Raw genomic sequence first — 17,692 nt, 5'->3', positions numbered from 1 at the left:
ACCCTGGTGCAAGTCTTTCGATTTGACGCCACTTCGGCGACTTGCGCGTCGATGGGGATGAAATGATAATGAAGAACACACAACACCCAGTCATCACGAGGCAGAGAAAGTCCCTGACGCCGCCGGGAATCGAACCCGGGGCCCCGTGCGCGGGAAGCGAGAACGCTACCGCAAGACCACGAGCTGTGGACTATTGTATGGTTACACAGATTATACAGATTAAATGCTGATTGAGCACTTAATACACGGAATACATGAATTTTATCTTTACATGAGAAATATGCTTATGTTAGTAGAAATAGAATATAGTTCATTGCTATTTGAATGCGTTATTCCCTGTGCGGCTGGTCTCGGCGGAGGTTCGAATCCTCCTTCGGGCATGGGTGTGTGTGTTTGTCCCTAGAATAATTTCGGTTAAGTAGTGTGTAAGCTTAGGGACTGATTACCTTAGCAGTTAAGTCCCATAAGATTTCACACAGATTTGAACATTTTTGCATTATTCCCTAAATAACTTAATACATTTCTGATACATAAAATTCATTGATTGTAGCTTTGAATAGAGAAGAGAATATGCTTCTGTCTGCACACAATAAGACGAGCAATGCATTACTTCTTGTATGCAGTATACTTTAAACACTATGTAGGATGTCATTGGGGAGGAGGAGCCTCGGAATAAAAGTTCTTCGAGCATTCTCCTCCCAAGCGACATTACGTTATTACTACAGCCTACAGCTCTTTACAACGCCTCAAGCGTCGCTTAACATTAGGGGATTGTGTGGCTTGTGAGGAGCTGTTCATTCGGCAGGACGATGGTTCAAACGCGCGTCCGGCCAACCAGATTTAGGTTTCCCGTGATTTCGCTAAATCGCTCCAGCCAAATGCTGGGATGGTTCCTTTGAAAGGGCACCGCCGATTTCCTTCCCTATGCTTGACACAATCCGAGCTTGTGCTCTGTCTTTAATGACTCCTCCTGAGGAGCTGTTCGACCATTGTATCCTATAAATTTCAACTCCCTACGCGCAGTCATTGTGCTAGCTGGACAGCTGGTAGCTCTTCGGAACTCAGGAGTGATTCCTTCCGCTGACTTCATGCGACATTTTACAATCATCCCCCGTAATGTTGTCCCTGTCTGTTAGTACACGTGGTCTGTCTGGTCTTTGTTTAGCCGTGGTCATTTCTTCGCTGCTCTACTTCATACTCACATGACTATCAGCCGACTTGGACAGCTTTACAATGGCTTAAATATACATGACGGATGTGTTACTCGGGTGACAGGGAGTGACTTGTCACGTTGCAAGTCGCTGAGCTCTCCTGAGCGAGCCGTTCTGATGCAACTACTGACAACACAACGTTCCCCGCCTCCATTTATACTGGCGGGTCCACCTCTAATGACATCTGGTGGTCAGTTTTGCAATACACAGGGGTGTCTGGAAACTTTTAATCGGATAGTATATATTCGCGAAATATTTTCGCTATATGAGACTGAGAAGGTTGTATACCTGGAAGAATCCTGGAGATACTAAAAGGTATCAGATAGATTATATAATGGTAAGACAGAGATTTAGGAACCAGGTTTTAAGTTGTAAGACATTTCCAGGGACAGATGTGGATTCTGACCACAATCTATTGGTTATGAACTGCAGATTGAAACTGAAGAAACTGCAAAAAGGTGAGAATTTAAGGAGATGGGACCTGGATAAACTGAAAGAACCAGAAGTTGTAGAGAGTTTCAGGGAGAGCATAAGGGAACAATTGACAGGAATGGGGGAAAGAAATACAGTAGAAGAAGAATGGGTAGCTCTGAGGGATGAAGTAGTGAAGGCAGCAGACGATCAAGTAGGTAAAAAGACGAGGGCTAATAGAAATCCTTGGGTAACAGAAGAAATATTGAATTTAATTGATGAAAGGAGAAAATATAAAAATGCAGTAAATGAAGCAGGCAAAAAGGAATACAAACATCTCAAAAATGAGATCGACAGGAAGTGCAAAATGGCTAAGCAGGGATGGCTAGAGGACAAATGTAAGGATGTAGAGGCCTGCCTCACTAGGGGTAGGATAGATACTGCCTACAGGAAAATTAAAGAGACCTTTGGAGAGAAGAGAACCACTTGTGTGAATATCAAGAGCTCAGATGGCAACCCAGTTCTAAGCAAAGAAGGGAAGGCAGAAAGGTGGAAGGAGTATATAGAGGGTTTATACAAGGGCGATGTACTTGAGGACAATATTATGGAAATGGAAGAGGATGTAGATGAAGACGAAATGGGAGATAAGATACTGCGTGAAGAGTTTGACAGAGCACTGAAAGACCTGAGTCGAAACAAGGCCCCGGGAGTAGACAACATTCCATTAGAACTAATGATAGCCTTGGGAGAGCCAGTCATGACAAAACTCTACCATATGGTGAGCAAGTTGTATGAGACAGGCGAAATACCCTCAGACTTCAAGAAGAATATAATAAATCCAATCCCAAAGAAAGCAGGTGTTGACAGATGTGAAAATTACCGAACTATCAGTTTAATAAGTCACAGTTCAAAATACTAACGCGAATTCTTTACAGACGAATGGAAAAACTGGTAGAGGCGGACCTCGGGGAAGATCAGTTTGGATTCCGTAGAAATGTTGGAACACGTGAGGCAATACTAACCTTACGACTTATCTTAGAAGAAAGATTAAGAAAAGGCAAACCTACGTTTCTAGCATTTGTAGACTTAGAGAAAGCTTTTGACAATGTTAACTGGAATACTCTCTTTCATATTCTGAAGGTGGCAGGGGTAAAATACAGGGAGCGGAAGGCTATTTACAATTTGTACAGAAACCAGATGGCAGTTATAAGAGTCGAGGGGCATGAAAGGGAAGCAGTGGTTGGGAAAGGAGTGAGAGTTGTAGCCTCTCCCCGATGTTATTCAATCTGTATATTGAGCAAGTAGTAAAGGAAACAAAAGAAAAATTCGGAGTAGGTATTAAAATTCATGGGGAAGAAGTAAAAACTTTGAGGTTTGCCGATGACATTGTAATTCTATCAGAGACAGCAAAGGACTTGGAAGAGCAGTTGAACGGAATGGACAGTGTCTTGAAAGGAGGATATAAGATGAACATCAACAAAAGTAAAACGAGGATAATGGAATGTAGTCAAATTAAATCGGGTGATGCTGAGGGAATTAGATTAGGAAATGAGACACTTGAAGTAGTAAAGGAGTTTTGCTATTTAGGGAACAAAATAACTGATGATGGTCGAAGTAGAGAGGATATAAAATGTAGACTGGCAATGGCAAGGAAATCGTTACTGAAGAAGAGAAATTTGTTAACATCGAGTATAGATTTAAGTGTCAGGAAGTCGTTTCTGAAAGTATTTGTATGGAGTGTAGCCATGTATGGAAGTGAAACATGGACGATAACTAGTTTGGACAAGAAGAGAATAGAAGCTTTCGAAATGTGGTGCTACAGAAGAATGCTGAAGATGAGGTGGGTAGATCACGTAACTAATGAGGAGGTACTGAATAGGATTGGGGAGACGAGAAGTTTGTGGCACAACTTGACTAGAAGAAGGGATCGGTTGGTAGGACATGTTTTGAGGCATCAAGGGATCACAAATTTAGCATTGGAGGGCAGCGTGGAGGGTAAAAATCGTAGAGGGAGACCAAGAGATGAATACACTAAGCAGATTCAGAAGGATGTAGGTTGCAGTAAGTACTGGGAGATGAAGAAGCTTGCACATGATAGAGTAGCATGGAGAGGTGCATCAAACCAGTCTCAGGACTGAAGACCACAACAACAAACAATGAGACTATTGGAAATTTTTCAGGTGTTATATCGAAATGTGTTTTCCACTCCTCTGAATGTAGTCTAAAAATTACCACCTATTTGTCCTATGTATTGGGTAGAGTATTCACTACAGGTAATTTTGTAAACGCCAGCTCTAGTGAAAACTTCCATACTTTGTTAAAAGATTTGGGGGTTCTATGTGACACAGCTTATAGTTAGACGCAGGCATTATAAAATTATAAATTTATTTTCCCAGAGGTAAGGAAAATACTCTGGTGTTACCTTATCAACAACTAGCATGCAAGTAATCCGAGCTCATCGTCACCTCGCCATCTCATTTTGACGTCACTCAACCACGAACGACTGGCACTCTTCAGAGCGGCCAGGCTCCGTTTCAGCGATGGTTTACAGCAGTGTTCCAGGCCAGAAGACCTGCAGATAATGCAAACGACAGAACTTTCTCTAAGAAACGGCAGATCTCGGCAGTAGCATTGTCCAGAAAAAGATGAACGCTGAGTCACAAAATTACGAGTTGTCAAGACAAAAACTGAACTTACTGTGTCCTTACTGGCAAAACAAGGAAGATTAGCGTTGAAAAAGACGTCGATGCTGAAGTTACCTGAGACTAAGCACAAGCTCGGATTGAGGAAGAATGGGGAATGAAATTGGCCGTCTTTTCTGAGAGAACTCTCCCAGGATTTGCCTTAAGCGATTGAAGGAGATCACAGAAAAATATGAATTTGAGATCTCGTTGTCCGAGTAACTCAGCCACTCTGCTCTCTTACTTATTTGTAATAAATTACTAGACGACGCAGAAATCCATGTGCGCTCAGGCTATCAGAATTTTCAGTTTCGTCTAATCTCCTGTTGTGTGAGATCCCAGTGAATACAGTGGTTGGGACTGCTCACGAGAACTGCACAAGCTTTACATTCTCCACTACATAAACTCCGCAACATGCAGCAGACCAGCGATTTTCTCTTGATCCCTCCCTGCAGCACGTCTTTTGTAGGAGTTAATCCACAGAGTAACATTGCGGTTTGATTAAAAAATTGTAAGAAAGGTAAATCATTATTTTAAATATCCTAAATGACTAAATTAGGACGGAAAAGTGTTTGAAGGGAAGGACGTGCGAGGTGGCGCAGTGGTTAACACACTGGAGTCGCATTCGGGAGTGCGACGGTTAAAACCTGCGTCCGGCTAACGAGATTTAGGTTTTCCTTGATATCCCTAAATCGTCTCTGGCAAATGCCGGGACGGCTCTTTTGAGACGTCACGGCCGACTTCCTTCCCAATCCTTCCATAATCCTATAGGACCGATGACCTCGCTGTTTGGTCCCCTCCCCCAAACCAACCAACCAACAAAAGAAAAGGAAGCATATAATAACGAGATTCAGATGAATGTAATTTTATTCATAAGACAATGTTTAAGCTTGGTAAGAAATACAGTTCAATAAGATTAATCTATTGATTTCAACGATCTCTTAGATAGGTGCGCGCGTTAGCTCCCCAGCCTCGTATCGAATCCGCCCGGAGGATTAACGACGAGAGCCGGTTTGTCAGCCAGTCTGGATGTGGTTTTTAAGGGGGTTTTCCACACCCGACCTCGTGAACACTGCTGTTCTATGCGCGTCCCGCTTCAATTACACGGTTTGTAAGCATTTACAAAACTTTCTCACACTTTCATATGAGATAACAGTAGACGCAGACGTATGGGCTACACAAGTTACGTCCCGCGGAGAAAAAGCGGTGGGGGTAAAGGTGGCTACAGGAGGGCAACTATCCACCCTCTACCAGTAACATTGCCAAATCCAATACATAACATAGCGAACTTGTGAAGACAAGGAATAAAGTCAGGAAGACGAGGAAAAATCTATTCATTTCAAACTTTGCCATTGTATTATTTTGTTCTGGATGAATACTTGTCTTCCTTTTGTTTTCTTGTTAAGAATCAGAGAGGACACTATTTAGCCGAATCTGAGGGTCTATTTGAACTCTTTTTGGAGTTACTAACAAAAATGTAAGCTCTACGTTGAGCCGATTCAAACGAAGAATTATGAGGAGAATGAAAATGCTCACAAGCATTTATCAGTCTCCAAAGCGACAAAATTCGTGTACGCGCTGTTCTACCTGAAGGGCAAGTTGCAGAATTCATGGGACCTTTCTCGGTCTTTTCTGGGATGCGGACTTCGCGTCCGTTCGACTGAGGATTCCAAAGAGAGCGGGTTAAGTTAGCAAGAAACAAGGAGACTAAAAAGACGAACACTGCCGAGAGTTAAGGATTGCAACAGGTCGCGAAACGACGGTTGTCCTCTAAACTATACCGAAACTGAGCTTTCGAGCTTTTACATATTCTAGAACACCAGTGCCATTGGAGTACATTCTCTAGTCCACAGGAGCGTAGGGAAAACCAGTTGCTTATATTTCCTAACAGGGCTTGATGAAATTTTGGTATTTCAACAACACTGGCATCCAAGTTATTTGCTGTAGTAACAAGAAGTGGAAATATAAAAGATTAATTTTTAGGATTTTAGTCATTTGGATTAGTATTACTTAATTCGTATTTGACGTTGTAAGCTTAATTTCACACATAAGAAGCAGCAGAGTCTGTGTTGTAAGTTAAGATACATGGTCGGCGCTTGCTACTCTAAGAAAACAAAATAAAGTTTACGCTTTAATATTCCGACGACAGTGATATCATTAGGAATGCCGTTGAAGCCCGAATTGGGGAAGAGTGGAGAAAGTAATTGGTCGTAACCTTTTCAAAGAAACTATCCTGGAATTTGCCTTAACCGACATAGGGAAACCGCGTGAAAGAAAAATGCCGGGCGGATGAGTTTTAATCTGCCTCCCTCCTAAATGCGAGACGAATATCTTACCACCGAGCCAAGTGGTCGGTTTTTCTATTCAGGGCCTCAGGTAGACCAAAGAATTTACCTATACTGTTAGGACAGATAACAATTTTTTTTTTTACGAAACTGTTTCTCACTACAATATTTTTTGATCAAACTTGAAATATACTGCGCAAAAAAGTAAAGTCCTCGACAAAAGCGGGTGGATGGCACCGAGGGTTTTGCCAAACTGAAAGGGGGGGGGGGTCTTAGAAGAATCCTTTGTCATTTTATTCACCCCTCCATGATCGCATCACAAATAGGGCGAAACAGGAGGACTGGAAAAGCACGAACATCCTTTGCTGCTTCGAACGACGATCATGTTCAAATTTAGTCAAAAGTTTTGAAAGGTTGCTTGCGGTCTCAAACTTTACACCAAAGTGAAATTTGCGGACGCACTACATTCCATAGCGTTACGATTTCGTTCAGTTCGGTTGCCAGCCCATGATGTCGCTAGAGACAGGCTGAAGCGTCCGGGAGGTGCAAAAAGTGTTAATGGTTGTCAATAATGTCGTCCTGTTTCTCATCGCACTGCGAGCTGTCGTTTCCGACCGCAAAACGTGTGGGAATCAACGCCTCAAGGGAACAGGTGGTCCCATTGACGCCATTTATGCCACCCCCTAAAGCCTATTCACGTGTATTCTGAGTGGCGGTGTGTCTGAAATGCTTTCCTCGGCCGTCCACAAGAATACTCAGTAATTTCAACGCTGGGCGTCGCGGTTCTGACTTCCATCGCAGAGGCGTCAAAAGAAGGGGTGCAAAGTGAGTAACTGGGGGTCTGAAGATCGTTCCATTGTGTGATACGTCCACGGTTGCGTTGGGCAGAATTGTGGTGAAATTTTGTGCCTAAATTACATCACTAAACCACATTACGACCCTCTTGAACTGGGCTCTGGCCTTTTTTTCTGCGTATGTCGACATCTTGCTGTTCAAAGTGTCTCCGAGTTCAAGGACGACATCGCAGGGCATCACGATTGTTCAGCATTACAGAGGAGGGTTGAAGGTGCCTTTGAGCCAAATTTCAAATTTATGCGCCACAATGGGAAACAATTATAGCGTTTTCAAAGACTGTTCCTTGAATTTTGTTGCACAGTGTATGAGTTCGGAGAAATTCATTTCTGATAATTTCTGTTTCTAACATTCTTGGTTATTAAAATTCGTGCAAGTGTTCCTATTGAATCTTTTCTCATTGCCCTTCTTGTGTTTTTGAAACAATCACACACACACACACACACACACACACACACACATGGCTCTGTGCACTATGGGACTTAACTTCTGAGGTCATCAGTCCCCTAGAACTTAGAACTAGTTAAATCTAACTAGCCTAAGGACATCACATATATCCATGTCCGAGGCAGGATTCGAACCTGCGACCGTAGCGGTCGCGCGGTTCCAGGCTGCAGCGCCTAGTACCGCTCGGCCACTCCTCCCGGCTTGAAACAATCATAAGCAAAGAACCACAGTCGCTTTTTCAGCTAGCCTGAATTCCACGATTACGTAATTGAGACGCTGTACGTAAAAACATGTGTTGCTTTCAGTTAGAGAGGCTATTTCGTTCTCTAAAACAGCGCAATATGTCCCTTTACCCCACCTTCCTACGTAACGCAGAGAGAAATACAAATTTAATTTATGTTTCTCTCTGGAGAACAAAGATAGAAAACGACAATAAAACAGTCGCAACACCGGCATATACACCGGGGAGAACGGCGGAAGCTTACAAATAAGATGTTTCGGGTTAACTGAAGCTACGGCCAGCCCTCGGCTTTTAGCGGCCGGCAGAGCGCGCAAAAACTGCGCAATCTGTACGCGCGGCCTTTGTTTGCGAGGTTAACCGCGCCGGACGGTCCATTTTTCAGCGCTTCTCGCTGGCACCTCCCCCGCTTTGCGTTTAACCGCGCCCACACTGCGCACAAATCATCGCCGAATTTAAAAACACATTCTGGCCGCTGGCCGCTGGGGGAGCAACTGGTTGCTTGCGGCCCTAATGGACGCGCGTCCGCCGGAAAACGGCGTGCAGGGGTCGCCGGGGGGGGATTTAAAAATCCGCCCTCTCCGCCAATTACTCTGCCTTCCTCTTGCTAACGTTCGACGCCTGGAGTCGTTTAGAGAAGATAAAAAACTGCTGTCAGAATTTTCACGAACCCGTAACGATTTAAGCTATTTCAAAGCCGTCTTTGCAACTACAAAATGTCCGTATTTATTTTAGCATACGCTTTATGTTTTATTCGCTGAAAACTTTGTAAGTAGAAGCATTTTTGTCTAATTTCCTCTTATATCTGCACGTGTGGTCTCGTCTGCTAGCACTTATTACAGGATTTACCACTGTTGTTTGAGCCTGATATCACTTTTTTTTTTACGCAAAACACGACAAAATAATGCACCGCTAATGTTTATTTGCGTTCTTCTGACTAAATTTGTATCTGTATACATGCAGGAATACTTGAAAAATGCGCATGCAGACGACACTTTCAGGCATAGGCGGAAATCAGATGGCAGTACTACCACTAATTATTTTTGAAATGAATAAAATGAAGAGCGTGTTGGTAAAAGAAAATAAACAATTTTTGAAGTTGTGAAGACAGGTTCAAAATACCTTAAATAAATGTAGAGCAATTACGGATACCCTCGCGTAGAAATTTAGAATACGTACTAGTTTTATGCGTCACTCACAGACTGTGTCAATAACAGTTCCTCGCTTCAGTTTTTCCTATACATATCTCGGAGCGAAATCTCAATCACCAGGATTTCGCAAGATTGACTTGAGGTTTTTCATCAAGGTCTGATAAAGGAGGCGTACACGCACAGTGACAGAATCCTCAAGTGTAGTCGATGGGCAAGCCCTTCTAAGTTATATCATATTCAATGTAAATTTTTCGTCAAGAGGCTGCCGTATAAAACATCGAAACCACGAATGAAGCGTGACTCGAAATACGCAGGTGGACTGGTTTACCAGGTCATGACGAAAAACCCACTTATTGGTTTCTGCAAAGGGTACCGGTACTTCACCAAGAAAATTTCGGTGGTTATTCTGGAATATTTTCTGAGTATTTTGGTAAAAGGGGACCGTGGTCTACGGTGGCTCATTACGGAGCAATTTAATTCCGTTTGATTTTTTATTTCCTTTTATCTTTGTATTTGTATTGCACTGAAAATATCTGCACAACGGTATAAATGTAAACAGTATTCGCTGCATGTCTTGTTTAGAAACAAACTTCCACTGTTTGCAACACGGTGCTTGCTGTTAACAACAACAATGCCCGTCTTAGTCCTCGCCCTCAAGCCTGCATTTAGAAATTTTCGGCTTTGTCTCTCGTTTCTTTCTTTGGCAGTGTTAGCAGCGTGTTGACTGTGCCATGCAGCAGGATGGATAGGTTTACATGCACTTCGTGTATAGGTTCACGAAATGGAACTGAAGTGTGGCACAACAACGCTTTGATTCAAATGGCTCTGAGCACTATGCGACTTAACATCTGAGGTCATCAGTCCCCTAGAGCTTAGAACTACTAATACCTAACTAACCTAAGGGTATCACACACATCCATTCCCGAGGCAAGATTCGAACCTGCGACCGTAGCAATCGCGCGGTCCCGGACTGAAGCGCCTAGAACCGCTCGGCCACCGCGGCCGGCTAACAATGCTTTGCTGAGCTACGACAGCAATCAAATCACAAAACTTTATTGCATCTGGCTGAAGATTAATATATTACTCTCTGTTTTGTGTTTTACCTCTTGATGAATCTATATCACAGGATTTTTCATTGTTGTGAAGGTATTTTCGCAGGAACAAAGATAATTAATGTGTCAAACCGAGTAAATCATGATCACATTATTGCTCTGTAATGAACCACTGGAGACGATGGGTTCATTATAACAAAATACTCGAAAAATATATCTGGAAAACCACTGAATTTTTTTTGGTGGACTCCGGGTTCAGCCTGTATATCCTAGGAAGTCCTGTATCCACATACAAATCTGGTCCGATACCCAATAAGCCCGTATTTCGTTCATTATCGCGAACAGCTGTTTCAAATGCTTTTTGGAAGTCAAGGAAGCGTTGTTTCTACGGCGTCGTGGATATTACGGCCGTATTTAATAGGCAGTGTTTCAAAAAATCTCGGTTTGTGGAATCATTGTTAGTTTTGTATCCCGCCTGGGAGGCGGCGCGTGGGTAGGAACAGGAAAAGGAAAAGGCACTAATCTCTCGGTACTACAGACACAGTTAAAGCACCTTTACTAGCGGATAAACATTTGCAAACATATTAGTTAACTTGCAAGGTGGTGCGAAGTTGAAGCGAAGTGTCCTGGTTGGCTGCACCTGATGAAATGGGCTGAAGCAGTCGCGGAGCTCATAGACCTGGACAGCACCGGCTAGAGGGCGCTATCGTCGGTGTCTCTCGTAGTGCCAACCTAGCAGAGCGGACCTACGTTGTGGCATCGTAGCTATCGATACCACAGTTAGATCCTACACTGAGGAGCCAAGTAAACTGGTAGACATGCATAATATCATGTAGGGCCCCCCTCGAGCACGCAGAAGTTCCGCAACACGACGTGGCATTGACTCGACTATTGTCTGAAATTTTCTCTGCCTCGTGATGACTGGGTGTTGTGTGATGTCCTTAGGTTAGTTAGGTTTAAGTAGTTCTAAGTTCTAGGGGACTGATGACCATAGATGTTAAGTCCCATAGTGCTCAGAGCCATTTGAACCATTGTCTGAAGTAGTGCTGGAGGGAACTGACACCATGAATCCTGCAGGGTTGGCCATAAATCCGCAAGAGTAAGTGAAGATCTCTTCTGGCAGCACGTTGCAAGGCATAACAGATATACTCAATAATGTTCATGTTTGGGGAGTTTGACGGCCAGCGGAAGTCTTTAAACTAAGAAGAATGTTCCTGGAGGCACTCTGCAGCAATTCTAGACGTGTAGGGTTTCGCATTGTCCTGCTGGAATTTCCCAAGTAAGTCGGAATCCACAGTGGAAATGCAGGTGATCAGACAGGATGCTTACATGCGTGTCACCTGTCAGAGTCGTATCTAGACGTATCGTGAGTCCCATATCACTCGAACTGCACTCGCCCCACACCATTACAAAGCCCCCACCAGCTTGAACAGTCCCCTGCTGACATGCAGGGTCCATGGAGTCATGAGGTTGTCTCCATACCCGTATACGTCTATCCGCTCGATAAAATTTGAAACGAGACTCGTGCGACCAAGCCAGCCCACTGTTGGTGCTGACGGGACCAGGCGAGGCATAAAGCTTTGTCTCGTGCAGCCGGTCTCGCTGGCCGAGCGGTTCTAGGAGCTTCAGTCCGGAACCACGCGACTGCTACGGTCGCAGGTTCGAATCCTGTCTCGGGCATGGATGTGTGTGATGTCCTTAGGTTAGTTAGGTTTAAGTAGTTCTAAGTTCTAGGGGACTGATGACCTCAGATGTTAAGTCCCATAGTACTCAGAGCCATTTGAACCATTTTGTCTCGTGCAGTCATGAAGGGTACACGAGTGGGCCTTCGGCTCCGAAAACCCATATCGATGATGTTTCGTTGAATGGTTCACACGCTCACACTTGTTGATGGCCCAGCACTAAAATCCGTAGCAATATGCGGAAGGGTTGGACTTCTGTCACGTTGAAAGATTTTCCTCAGTCGTCGTTGGTCCCGTTCTTGCAGGATTTTTTTCCGGCCGCAGCGATGTCGGAGATTTGATGTTTTACCGGATCCCTGATATTCACAGTACATTCGTGAAATAGTTGTACGGGAAAATCCCCACTCATCGCTACCTCGGAGATGCTGTGTCCCATCGCTCGTGCGTTACCGAGTGCAGCGCTGTATTCGGCCTGTTTACATGTCTCGGTATTTGAATACGCATGTCTATACCAGTTCTTTGGCGCTTTGATGTAAAGGAGATTTTCGTTCACCAGAAGGATCAAGGACTTCGAGTTCAGACTGTATATCCTAGGCAGTCCTGTATCCACACACAAATCTGGTCCCATAAGCAATAAGTTCGTAATTCGTTCATTAAAAGATGATTCATAGCTGTTCCAAATGCCTTTCATAAGTCAAGGAACACTGGACGAACCGGAGCGCCGTTTTTACGGCTTCCTGGACGTTACGGACGTATTTAGTAAGCGGTGTTTCGCAAAATGTCGGTTTGTGGAATCCATGTTAGATCCAATAGAGGAGATTTTCATTCTCCGGTAGGGTCATAAAGCGTGAGCAGGAAAAGCGTTGGCAGGTCTGTGCTGGCAGAAGCTGGCCGGAGTGGCGAGACGGCGTCACCTGGGCCGTGGGGCAGGTCGGCTCGGCGCGTGTGACTGGGTCAAGCAGCTAAGTTGCTCTAAGTTGGCGACCTTCCCCCTTCCGCTCCCGCCACTAATTCCCCACAAGGCGGCCACGCGCCTACGGCCCTCGGTCGACCGTTACGCCACACCACCTCGTGCGCCAAAACGAATGGGCTGGTTCACTGGGAGCGGGGCTACAGCGTCTTTATAACTAGTCGAAGTTGTTTTCTAAGACGGCACATCTGAGATTCTTTATTGCCGTAGAAACTGATTAAAGCTGTTTGTAACCTCAGAGTAGTGTCTGATACTAGAGCCTAAGACGTCAACAAACTCTTCATACCTTCACTTTTTGGTGTCATTCACTCTGAAGTACTGTACTGTCCAGAAAGACTCTTCATTAACGTGACGATAGACCAGGAAGCAAGGGCCTGTTGCTCGTCCCCGACTTCCTGTTTCTTGTGTCGTGTTGTGTCACGCCGTGGAGACTGACAGTCATTAGCACCGTGGTGATTCCAAGATGACCTAATGGTTTCGTGTGAAATACCAAGGCATGAGAAAATTTGCGCTAAATGGCAATATTTCACGAATGGCTGAACATTCGCTTCGTTGCAGCATCCCTGAATATGGAAGTTAATAGGAATATAAAAAAAGGGAGGAAGGTTTATCTGTTTAGCAAGAGTAATAGAAGGCAGATTTCAGGCTACCTAACAGATTAAAACGAAAATTTCTGTTCCGACACTGACAATGTTGAGTGTTTATGGAAAAAATTCAAGGCAATCGTAAAATGCGTTTTAGACAGGTACGTGCCGAGTAAAACTGTGATGGACGGGAAAAACCCACCGTGGTACAACAACAAAGTTAGGAAACTACTGCGAAAGCAAAGAGAGCTTCACTCCAAGTTTAAACGCAGCCAAAACCTCTCAGACAAACAGAAGCTAAACGATGTCAAAGTTAGCGTAAGGAGGGCTATGCGTGAAGCGTTCAGTGAATTCGAAAGTAAAATTCTATGTACCGACTTGACAGAAAATCCTAGGAAGTTCTGGTCTTACGTTAAATCAGTAAGTGGCTCGAAACAGCATATCCAGACACTCCGGGATGATGATGGCATTGAAACAGAGGATGACACGCGTAAAGCTGAAATACTAAACACCTTTTTCCAAAGCTGTTTCACAGAGGAAGACCGCACTGCAGTTCCTTCTCTAAATCCTCGCACAAACGAAAAAATGCCTGACATCGAAATAAGTGTCCAAGGAATAGAAAAGCAACTGGAATCACTCAATAGAGGATAGTCCACTGGACCTGACGGGATACCAATTCGATTCTACACAGAGTACGCGAAAGAACTTGCCCCCCTTCTAACAGCCGTGTACCGCAAGTCTCTAGAGGAACGGACGGTTCCAAATGATTGGAAAAGAGCACAGGTAGTCCCAGTCTTCAAGAAGGGTCGTCGAGCAGATGCGCAAAACTATAGACCTATATCTCTGACGTCGATCTGCTGTAGAATTTTAGAACATGTTTTTTGCTCGAGTATCATGTCGTTTTTGGAAACCCAGAATCTACTATGTAGGAATCAACATGGATTCCGGAAACAGCGATCGTGTGAGACCCAACTCGCTTTATTTGTTCATGAGACCCAGAAAATATTAGATACAGGCTCCCAGGTAGATGCTATTTTTCTTGACTTCCGGAAGGCGTTCGATACAGTTCCGCACTGTCGCCTGATAAACAAAGTAAGAGCCTACGGAATATCAGACCAGCTGTGTGGCTGGATTGAAGAGTTTTTAGCAAACAGAACACAGCATGTTGTTATCAATGGAGAGACGTCTACAGACGTTAAAGTAACCTCTGGCGTGCCACAGGGGAGTGTTATGGGACCATTGCTTTTCACAATATATATAAATGACCTAGTAGATAGTGTCGGAAGTTCCATGCGGCTTTTCGCGGATGATGCTGTAGTATACAGAGAAGTTGCAGAATTAGAAAATTGTAGCGAAATGCAGGAAGATCTGCAGCGGATAGGCACTTGGTGCAGGGAGTGGCAACTGTCCCTTAACATAGACAAATGTAATGTATTGCGAATACATAGAAAGAAGGATCCTTTATTGTATGATTATATGATAGCGGAACAAACACTGATAGCAGTTACTTCTGTAAAATATCTGGGAGTATGCGTGCGGAACGATTTGAAGTGGAATGATCATATAAAATTAATTGTTGGTAAGGCGGGTACCAGGTTGAGATTCATTGGGAGAGTGCTTAGAAAATGTAGTCCATCAACAAAGGAGGTGGCTTACAAAACACTCGTTCGACCTATACTTGAGTATTGCTCATCTGTGTGGGATCCGTACCAGATCGGTTTCACGGAGGAGATAGAGAAGATCCAAAGAAGAGCGGCGCGTTTCGTCACAGGGTTATTTGGTAAGCGTGATAGCGTTACGGAGATGTTTAATAAACTCAAGTGGCAGACTCTGCAAGAGAGGCGCTCTGCATCGCGGTGTAGCTTGCTCGCCAGGTTTCGAGAGGGTGCGTTTCTGGATGAGGTATCGAATATATTGCTTCCCTCTACTTATACCTCCCGAGGAGATCACGAATGTAAAATTAGAGAGATTAGAGCGCGCACGGAGGCTTTCAGACGGTCGTTCTTCCCGCGAACCATACGCGACTGGAACAGGAAAGGGAGGTAATGACAGTGGCACGTAAAGTGCCCTCCGCCACACACCGTTGGGTGGCTTGCGGAGTATAAATGTAGATATAGATGTAGATGTTATCGTGTGGTGAAGACTATACTCACTGGTGTTGCGACTGTTAACGCGACCTGATGTGCAGCAGCGGTCTGTCACCAAAGCTCTACATCTACATGGATACTCTGCAAACCGCACTTAAGTGTCTGGAAGAGGGTTCATCGAACCATCTTCACAAAATTTGCTGTTATTCCAATCTCGAACAGCGCGCAGAAGAATCGAACACTGTATCTTCCCGTGCGAGCTCTCATTTTATTATGACGATCTTTTCTCCCTAAGTAGTTCGGCATCAATAAAATATTTTCGCATTCGGAGGAGAAAGTTGGTGATCGGAATTTCGTGAGAAGATCCCGCCGCAACGAAAAACGCCTTCATTTTAATGATGTCCACCCTATGTCAGTGACACTCTCTCCCCTATTTCGCGATAATACAGAACGTGCTGCTCCCCGTTGAACTTTCTCGATGTGCTCCTTATCTGGTACGGATCCCACACCGCGCAGCAGTACTACAAAAGAAGACGGACAAGTGCAGTGTAGGCAGTTTTATTAGTGGATCTATTATATTTCCCCCAATAAAACGCAGTTTTTGATTAGCTTTCCCCGCAATTTTTTACATGTGTTCTTTCCAATTTAAGTTGTTTGTAGTTGTAATTCCTAGGTACTTAGCTGAATATAAGGCCTTTGTATTTGACTGATTTATCGTCTAACCGAAGCTTAACAGATTCCTTTTATCACTCATGTGGATGACCTCATAGTTTTCATTATTTAGGATCAATTATCAATTTTCGCACCATACAGATATCTTTTTCAAATCGTTTTTGCAATATGTTTTTATCTTCTGATTACTTTACTAGACGATAAACGACAGTATCGTCTGCAACTTAAGACCTCTGCTCAGATTGTCTCCTAAATCGTTTATATAGGTAAGGAACGTCAGTAGCATTATAACACTACCTTGGGGAACTCTAGAAATCACTTCCGTCCTTCTCAATGACTTTCTGTCAGTTACTAAGAACTGTGAGCTCTCTGGCAGGAAATCACGAATGCAGTCACATAACTGAGACGCTGTTCCAAAAGCACGCAATTCGATTTCAAACCGCTTGTGAGTTAACGTGTCAAAAGCCTTCTGGATATCTGTAAATACGGAATCAATTTGAAATCCCTTGTCAATAGCACTCAGCACTTCGTGTGCGTAAAGAGTTAGTTGTGTTTCACAAGAACGATGTTTTCTACATCCGTATTGACTGTGTGTCAGTAGACAGTTCTCTTCCAGGTAATTCATAATGTTCTAATACAACATGTGTTGCAAAATTTTGCTGCGACGTTAATGATATGGGCCTGTAATTTAGTGGATTACTCCTACTACTTTTCTTGAATACTGGTATGACCTGTGCAACTTTCCAGTCTTTGGTTGTGGATCTTTCGTCGAGCGAGAGGTTGTATATGATTGTTGAGTAAGGAGCTATTACATCAGCATGCTCTGAAAGGATCCTAGCTGATATACAGTCTGGACCATAAGACTTCATTTTATTAAGTGATTTAAGTTGTTTCATTACTCTAACGATATCTATTTCTAAGTTACTCATCTTGGCAGCTGTTCTTGATACGAATTATGGAATATTTATTTCGTCTTCTTTCATGGAGGAATTTCGGAAGGCTTTGTTTAGTAAGTCTGCTTTGGCGGCACGGCCGTAGATAGTATTTCCATCGCTATCGCGCAGGGAAGGCATCTATTGTGCCTTGCTGCTAGGATACTTCCATACTAGCAGAATCTCTTTGGATTTTTTGCCAGGTTTCGAGACAAAGTTTCGTTGTAATCTCTGCATATCAAGACAAAATATATTTATGCTGGGTAATTCCGTGATGATGTTACAAACTTTCAGGGATGATGGAGAAGGGCAAATAAATCAGTTTGAGGTAAGGGACCTTGGTCCGGAAAGTACCGAGTCAGTAGTCACAGGGGAAAATCGTTCTCATACCTATGGCGGTAACTGTATGTGGTCATTCCACTTCAAATCGCTCCCTA

The sequence above is a fragment of the Schistocerca americana genome, chromosome X, assembly GCF_021461395.2.
Source record: "Schistocerca americana isolate TAMUIC-IGC-003095 chromosome X, iqSchAmer2.1, whole genome shotgun sequence".
In the NCBI taxonomy this organism is placed as follows: Eukaryota; Metazoa; Arthropoda; class Insecta; order Orthoptera; family Acrididae; genus Schistocerca; species Schistocerca americana.
This window is presented reverse-complemented; position numbering follows the sequence as displayed.